At 37.0% G+C, this 14,553-nt stretch overlaps 1 pseudogene; it reads left to right on the plus strand.

Moving 5' to 3' along the window:
• The first annotated feature begins 1,089 nt into the window (after nucleotides 1–1,089).
• LOC120424999 (embryonic polarity protein dorsal-like) lies at nucleotides 1,090–10,211 on the plus strand (annotated as a pseudogene).
• Nucleotides 10,212–14,553: the final 4,342 nt, after the last annotated feature.

The raw sequence follows: 14,553 nt of genomic DNA on the forward strand, positions 1-14,553 counted from the left end.
GGCGAAGAACTATCGATTTATGATTTATGATTTATGATTTATGATTTATGATTTTTGATTTATGATTTATGATTTATGATTTATGATTTACCTTTTTTCACATCATTCCAACAAAAGCAAAGGCAGTCTCCACCATGATAAAAACTAAAGGATTATTTGACCAGCCATTGACTCGAACAAAATGAAACCATTGTCGGGTAGATCCTTTCAAGTAGTCCCTTATGCTTGTGCATTGTGAGCCAACAACAAAACCGGGAGCCAGACAAAACCAAACTTTCCCGCCCATAATGGGTGTGGACCAAACACAAATACATTCAGCAAAAACACACACACACATAGAAAGGGAGGTAAAATCGATGAAAATTATTAAAACAGTTGAAAAGTCCTTCTGGGAAGCGAGTTAGAGAGGAGAAAAATAATGCAAAAAAGTGAAAACAGAACGTCGGACGCAAAACGGAAAGCGAGAAAAAAAGCTCATAAATGTCAACAATTTCATTGATTTATTGCGTGAGTTTTGGCAAAAATTTCAACTGCACAAACACACTCAAAGTCACCACTCGGGGGCACTGGTGGTGACAGCTGTTGGTTTATTAATATTTTTAAGGGAGACTCGTAAAATATCCTGGTGATGGAAATTGCTGAAGGATGAATGTTATTGGTTTGGCGAGAAAGTTAGTTCTGTTTTTGATTGAAAATGTTCAGGAGAATTACTTACAGCAACTGTGCGTCATACATCCAGTTCACCTCAAATCAAAGATATCGTTGCACGTGAATTAGGTGTGTAATGCTAATTAGGGGTAGGCCCCCATACTAACGATAACACTGAGTGAACTCATAGTCGACAGTCGATCTCTCAATGAACCTGAGAAACCAACGTGGTCCAATGAGGTTGTTTCAACTAACCAGAGAAACTAGAAATAAGAAAACAAGAAGTTTCAGGGGAATTCCTAGAATAAACAAGTGTAGAATCTCTGGAGACTCGCTCTCTCGCCCAAACAACCTGTTTCTCCCGTTGAGAATCATCACAAACAGAGAAAAAGGGTGTGTGATCGTCCGGAGTAATGAAGTATACAGGCTGTACGAACTCTTGGCAAGCTCCAGTCCGTGACGGGAGTAGAACGGGTGAACATCGATCGAGAGTGCGCGCGCAATGCGAAACTTCCAGCTGTTGAACAGTCAGATCGACGCGAGTGCAATGTTGATCCCGCAGCAGCAGATCAACGGTGGAGAGACGGTGGTCAGCGATATGGAAGGTAAGTCAAGATCAACGAGTGAAGTGGTGTCATTATCGGGAGGCTTGTTTTTGATGGTATGACAAAGTGAAGAAATGTTTCTTCTTGATAATATGTGCTTTAGAATCAAATTAAAGTTATCGACTGTCAAAGCAATCTTAAGAGTTCATGTAAAACCAAGTCAAAATTAACTATTGAATAATTACAGCTGTTCAGATTTTAATTGCTTAATTGAGTTAGGAACTATTTCTATTTCATTCTTTCTGATGGTTTTTTCTAGTTTCAACATAAATGTACGCAAAGTTTGTCACAGGAAACGCAAATTCGGATGAGTGTTGAAGGTTATTGTGAAGCCCATATCAGTGCTGAGGTTATTACATGGTGGCATTCCCCGGCGACAGAGAAGTAACAGTTTGGGAGAGAGAATGAATCTGAGCAAATGAGTCTCTCTGAGAGTGCTGTTGATCGTTGTGATGCGATCACTTATAGACTTCTTTATATTCTTTATTTATTCGTGGTATAAAATATTTCTTGAAATGATACTACATTTTGGAAATTCCTCCTGTAAATCAAACAACTAAATCAAGATGATTAAAGCTTGATGAAAAAAATCTTAACAAAAAAAAAAACACTCAGTATGATCACAAATTTCAAAACAAGCAAGGCAATCCACTTTAAAGACCCCCGGGTCTTTTGTGGTCTCTGTTGCAAATTTCTGCTCATTTCTAGGCGTCCGAAGGTTATGTGTGGTGAGTCACCCAAAACTTCTTTTACTCAAATGGACCGACGTTTTACTTCCCCATTCGATAGAAGGCCAGGAGGATAAGGCGGGAATCGAACCCGCGCCCCATAGCAATTGAGAGATCGGCAGCCGAAACCGCTAACCACCACGCCACGAGGCCATACTAGCTCGAGGCGATCTTGTCGAGGACACTAAAAATGAGTTGTAGAGTGAATATCTTTCTGATTCCTTGATGTTTGAAGTGTTGCTTGACCATTTTGAGTGGTTTTGAACAATGGCCCCATGGGAACCGGTATCCGGAATATCCGGAGTGACCATATTTGGACAGGATCTTGTCGAGGACACTAGAAATAAGTTGTAGAGTAAATATCTTTCTGATTCCACGATGTTTGAAGTGTCACTTGACCATTTTGAATGATTTTGAAAAATGGCTCCGCGGGAACCGGTATCCGGAACATCCGGGGTGGCCATACTGTGAGCAGATTAGGTTTTTTGGCAACAATGATACTTTTGTTATCATATTTGCTGTAAAAATTGAGGATTACAATGATGTTTCAATCAGATTTATGACCAAGTTCTGCCTAGCTCCGAGAACTTCCAGAACCGGTATCCGGAACATCCGGTATTGGTTCTACGTGACCGGAAGTTGATCTGTGTGACTCAGAAGTGTTAAAAGAGCAAAATTGGTTGAAATTTATGGGTTTCCCAATTTTTTACAACAGATTATCCTCGATTTTGGACTCAGAGACAGCTAGTTTTGCCTCCCCTTAAAGGGGGAGGGGTCAGGGAGGATGGGTCATCTCTTAAAAGATGGCGCAACTAATCCCCTTGATTTTGCAACTTGAAGCACTCAAATCGGTTGAAAATTGGCTGAGCTACATCGATTTTACTAAACACAAAACGTCCCGGGTCTTTACGGGTTAAATCGAGAATCGTTTAAAAAAAAGAATGTACATGACTTAAATCGAGAATCTGACTTGAATTAAGAATCTTTGGGAATTCGTAAATTTTCGGAAAGTTTTCAAAATGAATCAATTGTATATCAATTGAAACTTCTGGAAATTTTGAGCAAGAGGTTTACCGAAGATACAAATCGAATCTGAGTAATTCTCGCTGAAAGTGGACCACTATTTACACAAGGTGCTCAAAAATCAAAAGCAATGTACTTTTCCAATAGCCCCCACCAAGTTATAAAAGAAACCATGTTTGATTGGTTGAATTTGTCCTCACCTCGGCGCCACGAAGCTAAAACATTTTTTTTTAATTGGTAATTTTTTGACTTAGGCGCGTCTACAAAATTGCTAATAACTTTGCAAAACTTCAACGAACCCTTGATGTTTAGGGGTGTTTTGGAAAGGAAATGAGCAGAGCTTTCGAATGCACTTGTTAGAAAAATACCGTTCCATACATTTTTTAGCCATAAAACAACAATGTATTTTTAAAAGTCATTTTTGAAGGTCGGCGCCCCGCTTTATCGAAAATCTGACAAATCCATTCGAAAGCTGAGACGATTTCACATAAAGGACCAATAAATCTAAGGTGTATGTTCCTCCAATCTTTTTTAATCTTATTTTGATTCTGAGAGCGCAGCGCTCCGTTCGTATTTCGGGCGCCCAAAATGTTGCATTAGCTTGTCCCAATTTAAGGTTTTATCAAACAATATAGGTGCTCACTTTTTAAATGATAGTTTATTATCCAAGGATCAAGATGCACTATCGATAATTGACCAATATTTAAGAAAAAAAAAAAAAAAAAAAAAAAAAAAAAAAAAAAAAAAAAAAAAAAAAAAAAAAAAAAAAAATGAAGAAAAGGAAAAGTTTACAAAAGTTTTTAATACTGCACATTTCCACCACTTTCTACCATTTTTTAGGGATGTAACCAATCATTTGAAAAAAAAAAATTGCAATGCTATCAATATTTTATATAATTTTCAAACAGTAACATAAAAAGTGAACAATGTTCCACAATGTTATGGATTAGACCATTTAAGAAAAAGATTGCTTCAAATCTATCTTTGCAAATCGTATATTTTGGCTATACAGTCCAGACTCGATAATCCGAAGGCCTCGGAAAAATTTCACTTTGGATCATCGAAACTTCGGATAATCGAATCACGAAAATAACAATCTTTCGTTGTCTTATTTTGATGGTCGTTTTCAGCTATGACCCCTAAACTACTCTAAAGTGATTTTCAATTCCAAGATGAAAAGGTGCATTTTTTTATTTGAAAGGCAATTCACTATTCAAATTTGACTAAAATAGAGTCGCAGAACCAGAATTTTATGTATAAAACAACAAAATGAAAAAAAAAATGTTCGTGATTCGATAATCCGGACAAACAGATTATCGAAACTTCGAATAATCGAGGCTTCGGATAATTGAGTCTGGACTGTACATCATTTTTTATTTGTCTACTTAAAACATTGTAGAACACTTTGGACCAGTGGTTCAGGTCGAACAATCATGAGGAAACTATATTTAAAAACAATTCTGTTTTTGAGCTTTAGTGAACGCAAGTGTTTTTGCTATTTTTTTTTCAGGAATAATTTTGGGAAATTTATTTATTGTATAAAGTTGTTAAAGATGCTTATCCCTGCAAGTTCATCTACGCCTTTTACTACCAAATTTGAAAATATCATCAGAGCAAGCCCTCACAAAATTGTTAGCATATTCATGGCATTTTTTTGTAGTATAACATGGGTTAGGCCCTTTAATAAAAACAAAAGTTCAAAGATTCATGAATATTTTGCAATAATAATTAAATCTTAGTTGCAAATGCTTTTTGTGGTACTGTTTGTTTCAACATTTTGTAATTCAGGCTTGAAATTTAAAAGTTGAACCCTCTTGGCCTTTTCAAGAGCCAAGAAAATAAAACTTTAAATAAATTGCATTTCTGACTTAACCCTAAAATGCTCTCATTTTTAGACTTTTTAAATTTTCCCTCATTCAGGAGGTAATTTAGAGTAACTTTTGTTCTACGAGAAACTTTAATTTTATTGATTTATTTTATGTTAGTTTAATTTGCATTCATTTTGTTCAGTTAATAACATACAGTTTATAACATGCATTGGTGATAGTATTTCATTTTTTCTTCCACTTCCTCCTTTTGCTTTTCAGTTTTTTTCAGTTTTTACAGTCACTTTTTAATTTCAGTTGCCTATCTTTCTACATTCATTCATTCTATAATACCAGTATTATTAAATTTGTATTAACATACGTAAAGGCTGGGTAATTACAATAAAAACTGCATATTTATTTTTGCTTAAAATATAATTAATGACCCCCTGGAAAACTTTTTTTTTTAATATTAACAAAGTCACGTAACACAAGTCAAACATCTAAACAATAAATTTCTTAAATTTCATTATTTCTTCGGTTGTCATTGAACATTTGACATGAAGATAAGTTTGAAAATTTGAAGAATATTTGAAATGAAGATAACTAATGTGAATGAAATGAAAAAAACACTTTTGATTTTTAGCGATTGCAGTGCTAAAATTCACTATCCGAGTGTTATCTTTTTCGATATATTTTGGTTTCAAAATTGCCTGTTTTTCCCATAAAATTACAGCAACTTTTGAAAATTAAATTAATACAAATCAAAAACATGCTCTTAATGTTCTCCTTTTCTCGCAAACTTAACCAAAAATGTAATTCAAATTTTGAAAATTGAGTTTTATGAAAATCTGCGGCGGTTGGACTCCCAATCCAAAGGTCGTCAGTTCAAACACTGGAGTGGAAGGTTCCTTGGAGTTGAAAGAGGTTTGGGTGCTCTCCCCATTCAAGCCTTCGGACTCCTAGGTTCGAGCAGAAACTTGCAATAGAGACCACAAAAGACCCAGGGGTCGTTAATGTGGATGGTTTGATTGATTTTTGAAAATCTGCCTTCTTCGTGCACACGAGTCCCTAAATTCGGCGCACTGATGAGATATCCTTGCACTTGATTTTAAACTTATTTTAACCAAATTGGCATTTTTTCAGCTGGTTACAGCTCAATGTAATGCAACTTGTTTTTTTTTTGTAATTAAATTAGTAAGATAAAGCTTTCCAAGCAGACTTTAATAACATTTAGTGCGTCCATCCCGGGAATTCCCGGGACAAAAATCCCGGGATTTTTCCAAAACCGGGAATTCCCGAATCCCGGGATTTTCTATAATTTGTCCCGGGAATTCCCGAAATTGAAAAAAAAAATCATATTTTGGTCTGGAAATTCTGATTTGGTTGTGAAAATAGTAGAACAATAAAATGAATTAAAATTTGTATTCACCAAATCTCAGCATTAAATTGGCTTTTTAGGAAAAAAATTATAATTTTAATTACCAGGTCCGCAAAATGCCTAGTGCTTCACATTTTTTACTCTATTATTTTATTTTCTTAAAGACTGGGTATATTTACGTATATTTTCAATTTAAAATTTGAAAAAAAAAACAATCTCATATTAAATTATTTATAATCAAACACCGGCATCTAGGGCAAATACGTTAAAATGTAACGAATAAATACAGCTATTTAAGCAAAAAATAATTGCATGACGTTTTGGATGACTTCGGTTAAAACAGGAACAGAACAAAACAATTTGTACTTCCAAATGTATTGCTCTAAAATCACCTGTACCTATTTAGACTGTAAGTCTCATTTTTCTTCGGTTGGTGGTAGTAACTTGAAGATAATTTGTAAAATATGTTTTAAATAAAACAATGAATTCAAAACGTATCTAAAATTTTACATGGACTGGTATCATTTTATTGTCGTTTTTTGTTTTTTAGACATATAAAATAAATTTTTTAAGCTGTTTTATTCATGTCATATAAAAATATATATAAAACAAAAAAAATATAAAAGAATTCCAAAGTTTCTTTGAATAGGTCCTATAAACATATGGAAGACAAAAGCTTATTGGACCTTTAAAAAAAAACTCAAGAATTATGTAATTTGATTCGCAAATAAAAAAATTATTAATCATACTGGAATTAAAAATAGTAGTTGATAAAAAATCCTTAACACCACAAAGACTAAAAAATCTTTTAGGCTATTTTAAAACTGTCGTCTTTGTATAGATTGAAGTGAGGATTATCACCATTTGATATTATTTAGCTAATTCTATGATTTTAGGCTTGAAAACTTAACAAATATGATGAAACATAGATTTTATTACTGATTCAAAAATTTCCCGGGATCCCGGGAATTCCCGGGATTCCAAAAATATTTTTCCCGTTTCCCGGGAAATTCAAAACCCGGGAAAATTGGACGCCCTAATAACATTTGAATTTGATGTTTTTTTTCAACTTTTCTAATTTGGATGATTTGCATTATACAGTAATTTTAAGAAGTTTTTTGGTGATATTTATAAAATTTTGGATTCGTTATCAAATCCGGTGCTGATTCTGTCTCACTTTCAAATTTGTATTGCGTATTTTAAATAAAATATTATCAAATCACAATCATTGTTTCTAGCTACAAATTGTTGACAAACTTGTCTCAAAATAAACAAAATTGGCCCCAGATTTAAAAATTACTTTTTAAGCAAAATTGCACGTAAAATCGAACTAACTGATATTTGAGCTGACAGCATAGTTGCCAGAGTTTGTCCTTCATACTTAGTCGTTCTTAAACGGGGTTTGTTCATATCACCAGTTATGATTTTTTGGCATTCCCCGAATACAAAAAAAGAAAGAGAGAGTGCAAAAGTGAGAGTGAGAGAACTGTGAAACCAAATCTATCTCAGAGAGACTTTCTGGGTTATTTTTATTATTTTTAAATAATAACACAAATACAATTTTAGCGGAAATTCCGTGTGCATCTTGAATGATTTCCCTAATTTATTGAACATTTGGCATGTTACTCATTGGAATTAATCTTTAAGCATTCTAAGATCAACTTGTTTGTTGTTTTTGTACCAAATTTGCGAGAATATCTCACTAAGAAGAGTGAATTTTCGCTCTCCTCTCACAAAGCCAAAGCTGTTTCTCGTACTGAGGCCTTGATTTTGCAATTACGTCGGGAATACCGCAAAAACTTTGATGATTGCCGTACTTGTTGGGATACAGTAGCTAATAGCTTTGGAAAACAATCAATTCTAGATTTTTTTTGAATGGGTCCAATAGCTTATACAACCTTTTCAAAAAATAACTCTGGATTTGTAGTATTACTTCATTAACCAATTGAGATATAAGACAAATTTGAAATCGTAAAACAAAATGCAACATGTCGTAGTAAAGAATTTAACCAAAAATTTACCTCCGTGTTTCCAATGAATATAAATTGCGAAATGGAATACCACGACTCGGCTGCAAATGTGTGCCTCCAGCGAGTGTCAAGTCAGCGTGTGTGAAATATTTCCCACAACCGTTAGAGTCTCCCAACAACAACGACATATTGCAGCGGTCACTTGCCGGCAAACTCGTTGTCTCAGCGTTTAAATACATTCTTACATTTACCACGGTGTTAAATCAGTCAATAAACTTTTTTGTTGATTTTTTTTATTCTAATTTGAAAACAATTAGATTTCGTATGGTCTCAACAAGCTCCTTAAGATCATCAAATTATTTTTTTTTACAATTTTTTCCTCCGTGCTTGAGAACATTTGTACAATCGCAAAGCACGTGTCACGAGCGTCTCGCGAAGTATTTCCCATGCAACTGCAATTAGCTTCCTACAGCACTTCGCGTCACTAGCAAGAATGAACTCAACGAGGGGGGATTGTTTGCATTGATCGAGGGGTTTTACCCGGCTCTGAATGAAATTAACTGTGTTTACTATTTCATAATCTTACGTGTTGATTCTCACTTTCAGTGTCTAAAGAATACACTCCCCTCAAAGCACCACCCCAGCTACCCCCACCCGTGCCACAGATCGTCATCACGGAACAACCGCACCCAAAACTGCACCGCTTCCGGTACCAATCCGAGCAACGTGGATCCACCGCAGGTTCGATCTTGGGCGTGCGAGCCTCCGGAGACCGTCCCACGTACCCCACAATCGAGATCCAGGGCTACCACGGCCCGGCAAAGATCGTAATTTCTTGCCTCAGCACGGACGACCCGCCCCGGTTACATCCCTACCGGTTGATTGGACGTCCCGAGTGCCGCCACGGACTGTGCGTGCTCCGGGTCGGTCCCGAGTCCGGGATGACATGCTCGGTTAATAACTTGGCGGTGCAGAGTGTGCTGAAGAAGGACGTGGCGAAGGAGTTGGAGCAGCGGCAGCAGTGCTACCCGAATCCGTTCAAAGTTCCTGTTGGGGACGCCTCTACCATCGATTTGAAGAAGGTTAGGTTATGTTTTGAGTTGTACCTGGAGACGGCTCCTGGGCAGTTCCGGGTGGTTCATCCTCCGGTACTGACGGACACCGTTTACGATCGAAAGTACAACCCGGATCTGGTCATCAGCGAGATGAGCCACTGTCGGGCTCCAGCTTCCGGCGGTAAGCAGATCATGCTGCTCACGGACACGGTGAACAAGGAGGACATCCGGGTTCGATTCTCCGAGGATCGTCCGGATCACCTCGGGGGATTGTGGGTGGCGTACGGAGCGGTTCGACGCGTTCATCGTCATGTGGCGGTCGTCGTGGAGACGCCGGCTTACGACGATCCGGAGATCACCAGCTCCGTTATGGTAGCAAAGCGTACCTTGACCAAGTTTCGGGCCGTTACTAACCGTTTCATTGCAGGTTCAAATCCAACTGGAACGTACGACGGATGCAGAGCTGAGCAAACCGCTTAGCTTCGAGCTTCATCCCAGTCACAGCCGGATTCCCAAACAGGAAGTCCAATCTCCAACCTCAAACATCCCAGCCACGCAGGAACCAACTCCTGGACCGTCGTACCTACCGCCACAGCAAGACCCAAGTATTCTACCAGTGCTGTTTTCCCTAGAAGATCTTCTATACCTTCCACCGGTGCAACAAATCGATCCCCGAATTCCGAACCCGCAGCAGTTCGGCCAAGATTTAAACAATTTCAGCGTGCTTGATGTAGGTAACGGTGCGCGTAACGCTCCCGTTACGGAGGAACAGGTCGAAAATTTGTCCTGCGAAATGCTGGAATTTCGCATTGATGATATGTTGAACTTTTGAGGTCGGTTTTGTTATTAATTTCAAGCAAAACAATGTAAATGGGCCGAAGCCGAAGTGTAAACAAAGAGTCTGTCCTGCTTACGTCAGTGGATGTTTACCTTAGGAACGAGCAGGACAGACTCTTTGTTTACACTTCGGCTTCGGCCCATTTACATTGTTTTGCTTGATTTGTTAAGTTAATAGGTAAATAAATATTTTTTAACAAAAACTTCATTGTTGACATCTCAAAAAACCACACGTCACATTTCCACTCTGTGATCCCACAAGTCACCAGAAATCGCTACCGCTGGCAGTTTGACATTCCCGCCAAAACGCCAAACGGAACGGAATGTGCCAGGGATTTTCGGTTCACCGGGTTTACCTGGCGGGAGGGCTCTGTAGAGAATGTTACCACCAACCAGCGCATCACGACGTCAATAGCTGGGGAAATTCCCCCAAGGTATTGAAGTGCAGTCTCGCTACACACTACCGGGTATGATGGCTGTGGAATGCCATCATCGATGATATCCCACCAAGCTCTGCGTAGCATATGCAAACATCCGGCGGATATCGTTTTGTGTGGCTTTCTCAGAATCATGATGGTTACGATGGATTAGGGTGGACCTTCAACAATTTAATCTTAAGTGTTTTTTTAAGATAAAACTGTTGTTATAAGGTGGCGACGATTAAGAACATTAAAAGGCCCACCCTTACCATGACTTCTGACACAGTTGAAGATAGTTCCGAAAAGAGAAGAGGGTTGCCTACGTACAGGTAAACACAATAAGGGAACGAAGCATTTCTGAACTTTTAGCTCTGTAGCTCAGTAACGGTTTCCCCTTAACTGTACGGTTGATTCTGAATCAAACCCGTCAAAAGCTTTGGTTCACCGAGAAATGCAGCAACGCGATGAAAGCTTTGATGAACGGGCTGAATGAAATGAAACTCGTTAACAATCATGTTGCGTAATGATTTCTGAGAAGGAGTTATGAAAGTGCAGCATGTTGAAGCGCACATTCTGTCATCAAATGGATCAAAGACGATGACGATGAAGAGTATGCAACACTGAACTATTAGGAGAGAAATGTATTTAATTATTGTGTTGATTGTGGAACCGTTTCAAACGCTGTTTATTTTTTTTAAATGTGTGATTTCATAGATTAAGTGTATACAGTCCAGCAAAACTTTCACATTAAGGTTTTTATGACGAGCTAAAAATCAAAATTGATTTTCAAAATTGTTGCTTATAAATTTATGATAAACAATCTGCCACCTTTTGAAATATATATGCATTTTTCTCACTTTTCATATGAAAGAAGCTTCAATCATGTCGTGCTATCTTGACACTACCTGAAAATGTCTGTAAGTGAGACAACTGGCCAAAAGGATTTCAGGTCAGAACGAGTTTGACACAAGTATAAGTCTGACTCCCGTAAACATTTGTAATTATAACTCGGGACTCCGGAAACCCAATTTACACAAACTTCGGGGCGATGCACAGAATGGTCAACAAAACGTGTTTGTTATTGTTTACATTGCGTGCTTTCGTTTTTGTCTCGGGACGTCAAAAAGCGACGTGCGACAGCTTAGCACGAGAGCGTCGATCTGGTATCTGACTTTGAACTGATTTGAGTTTTTTTTTACGTTTGAAACAAATGTTTTGTTTGAAGGGATTGTTTCCGAATAATAATTAATAATATTTACTTACAATTTGAATCAGTAATTTTGTTTGCATTAAATTAAATTAAGAAAATTGAATCTCCCTTTCCACCAACCATTAATAAATCATGTACCCATAATTTGACACGCCCGATTACTCTTAACAATGATTAATGGGTCCTTAAATTACACGCTTCGTGTAAACATTTCATATTTAAATTCCGCCACTATACGCCTGTCAATGGTGTGCCAACACTTCAGGCCACTAAATAAATTAAACCAAACCCCTCAAACCCCAGCCATTTTGACGCACACTTGAAAACCCTGATTCAATCTCCAGCCAACCAAACTCTTACCGCGTGTATCGCTGAATGAATTTTTAACTAGCCCGTAGTTCATTTCAGCGTGTAAATAAGTGGCCGCCTCCCTTTTTGCACGAATGATGAAAATGTTTAAACGAGTGCAAAAAAAGAGCAAGCCAAACGAGGCTACGATTATTTATTCATTGAGCTATTTTACGACGGAACGCGCCAAATTAGCCCGACATTCCCCTCAACTTACCCACCTTTCACTCCAGTAGTCCTGGTAGTTGCGGGCGCTAATTGAAATGTATAGCCATAAATTATGAATAATTCTGCTCAATTTTCACCTCTCGACGACCCTATTATAGGGTCTACCCAACCCAACCCGCTTGTGCATGCCAAACGGGAAAATTTGTTTGAGTTTGTTTTACATTTTCCTAGAAACTACGACCATCACTACTACAACTACTACTACTACTATAAAGGGTGCAGTTCGTTTGTGGAAAACGGATGTGAGTTGGTGTGGGTGCGTTAGGTCCAGTTCCGGAGAAGGAAAGATCAGTTGACACTTCTAGCACATCCAGGTCCCAGCTGAAGTAGTACTATTTGCTTTTAATTTGAATCTATTTGAATTTGATTAAGCATAACCTGCGTTCTTGAAACGACGACGGCTGGCTGCACCAGCGCTAGTGAGATTGTACAAACACTGATGAGCTTGCCTGAGATATTGCACTGCATAATCTGCGAGTCCACATGTACATTGGGTCCTAAAGCTGCTGAAATATTGTCAATGAATCAATGAATTTTGGACAAAAAAGGAACAGTATGTTATTTCATCGAGTACCTAACATTGGCAATAATCAGCGTATTCGGGCTCGTTGAAAAATATTTGGATTTTATATTGCTTTCCAACATTCACTGGTTCAATAAGTTATAAATTTCGAAAGAAAAATGTCTTCAATACTTAGATGTTTTGATAACAAAGTCCGATGCAAATATATTTCCAAGCTTTTGTCCCTCGGCTCTGACCAAGGACGAGGGGGGTGGGGGGGGAGGTCAAACAAATTTAAACAAATCAAAATATTAACACTTCAACGCAAAAAGGCATGATAAATAGAGCAGTACAGTCGGTTTATAATCATTAGTTTTCAAATAATTTTAAGCCTTAACGATTTTTTTTCGCAAAAAAAAGCTTTTTGCAGTTTTGTACACAGAAATAAAATATGATGGTTATATTCATCAGGAGATGTTGAAAGATTTTGGGTCAAAAATGACGTGTAATATTACATCAGAAAATGATAAATTTTCATCAGTTTCTGGTGAATATTCATCAGGTTCTCGTTTTTACACATTTTTAAGGTTATATTACTCGAAAAAGAGGTACCAAACATACCAAATTTTCAACATTCTAACATTCAACTTTTTTTGCTGCGTACATTGAAAATTCACTAAAACGATATTTTTTTTAAATAACCAAAAAAATGTGAAAAATGATTATAAACGCAGTTGAATGCATGTCAAATTGTTTTCAGCTGATTGCACTTAGAGGTGCGTTGAAATGTTGAAGCTTTGAAAAATATATTTTTTGAGGAGAAAAAAAAATTTAAAAAATATTTGCAATAATTTGATTATTGCAAAACAACTGAACTGGTAATAATGCATTTTAAACAGTTTATTGATTGCGATATTTTTTGAAGCAAGTTTTCTGAAAAGAGTTGATTTCATTATTTTTTAATATATTTTGTTGATACATAAATTTGAAATGATTAAACAGGAAATTAAGATCTTAGATACGTCTATGTAAGTCTCTATACAATTTAGGCAGCGCTTCATACAAAAAAGCCATTGAATATTCGAAAAGTTTATATTATGCAGGAATTTCCCGGTGTCTTGAGCAAAGTTGTATGCTTTGATGAAGACTTTTGTGAAAACAAAATGCATTGCTCTTATTAAATGTAATCCCATTTTCATAATAACCTTTTTGTCACAAAAAGTAAAGTACCCAAAATACCGGACCACAAAAAATATAAAAATATAGTCTGAACATTTGAATTCAAAAAGTGATTAAACATGCAAATTAGTTATATAGGGGTAATTCTCTACCAACTCACACGAAATCGGGAAAAGTTGCCCCGACCCCTCTTCGATTTGCGTGAAACTTTGTCCTAAGGGGTTACTTTTGTCCCTGATCACGAATCCGAGGTCCTTTTTTTGATATCTCGTGACGGAGGGGCGGTACGACCCCTTCCATTTTTGAACATGCGAAAAAGAGGTGTTTTTCAATAATTTGCAGCCTGGTGATGAGATAGAAATTTGGTGTCAAAGGGACTTTTATGTAAAATTAGACGCCCGATTTGATGGCGTACTCAGAATTCCGAAAAAAAAATGTATTTTTCATCGAAAAAAACACTAAAAAAGTTTTAAAAATTCTCCCATTTTCCGTTACTAGACTGTAAAAAATTTTGGAATATGTTATTTTATGGGAAATTTAATGTACTTTTCGAATCTACATTGACCCAGAAGGGTCATTTTTTCATTTAGAACAAAATTTTTCATTTTATAATTT

The sequence above is a fragment of the Culex pipiens genome, chromosome 2 (assembly GCF_016801865.2).
Source record: "Culex pipiens pallens isolate TS chromosome 2, TS_CPP_V2, whole genome shotgun sequence".
In the NCBI taxonomy this organism is placed as follows: Eukaryota; Metazoa; Arthropoda; class Insecta; order Diptera; family Culicidae; genus Culex; species Culex pipiens.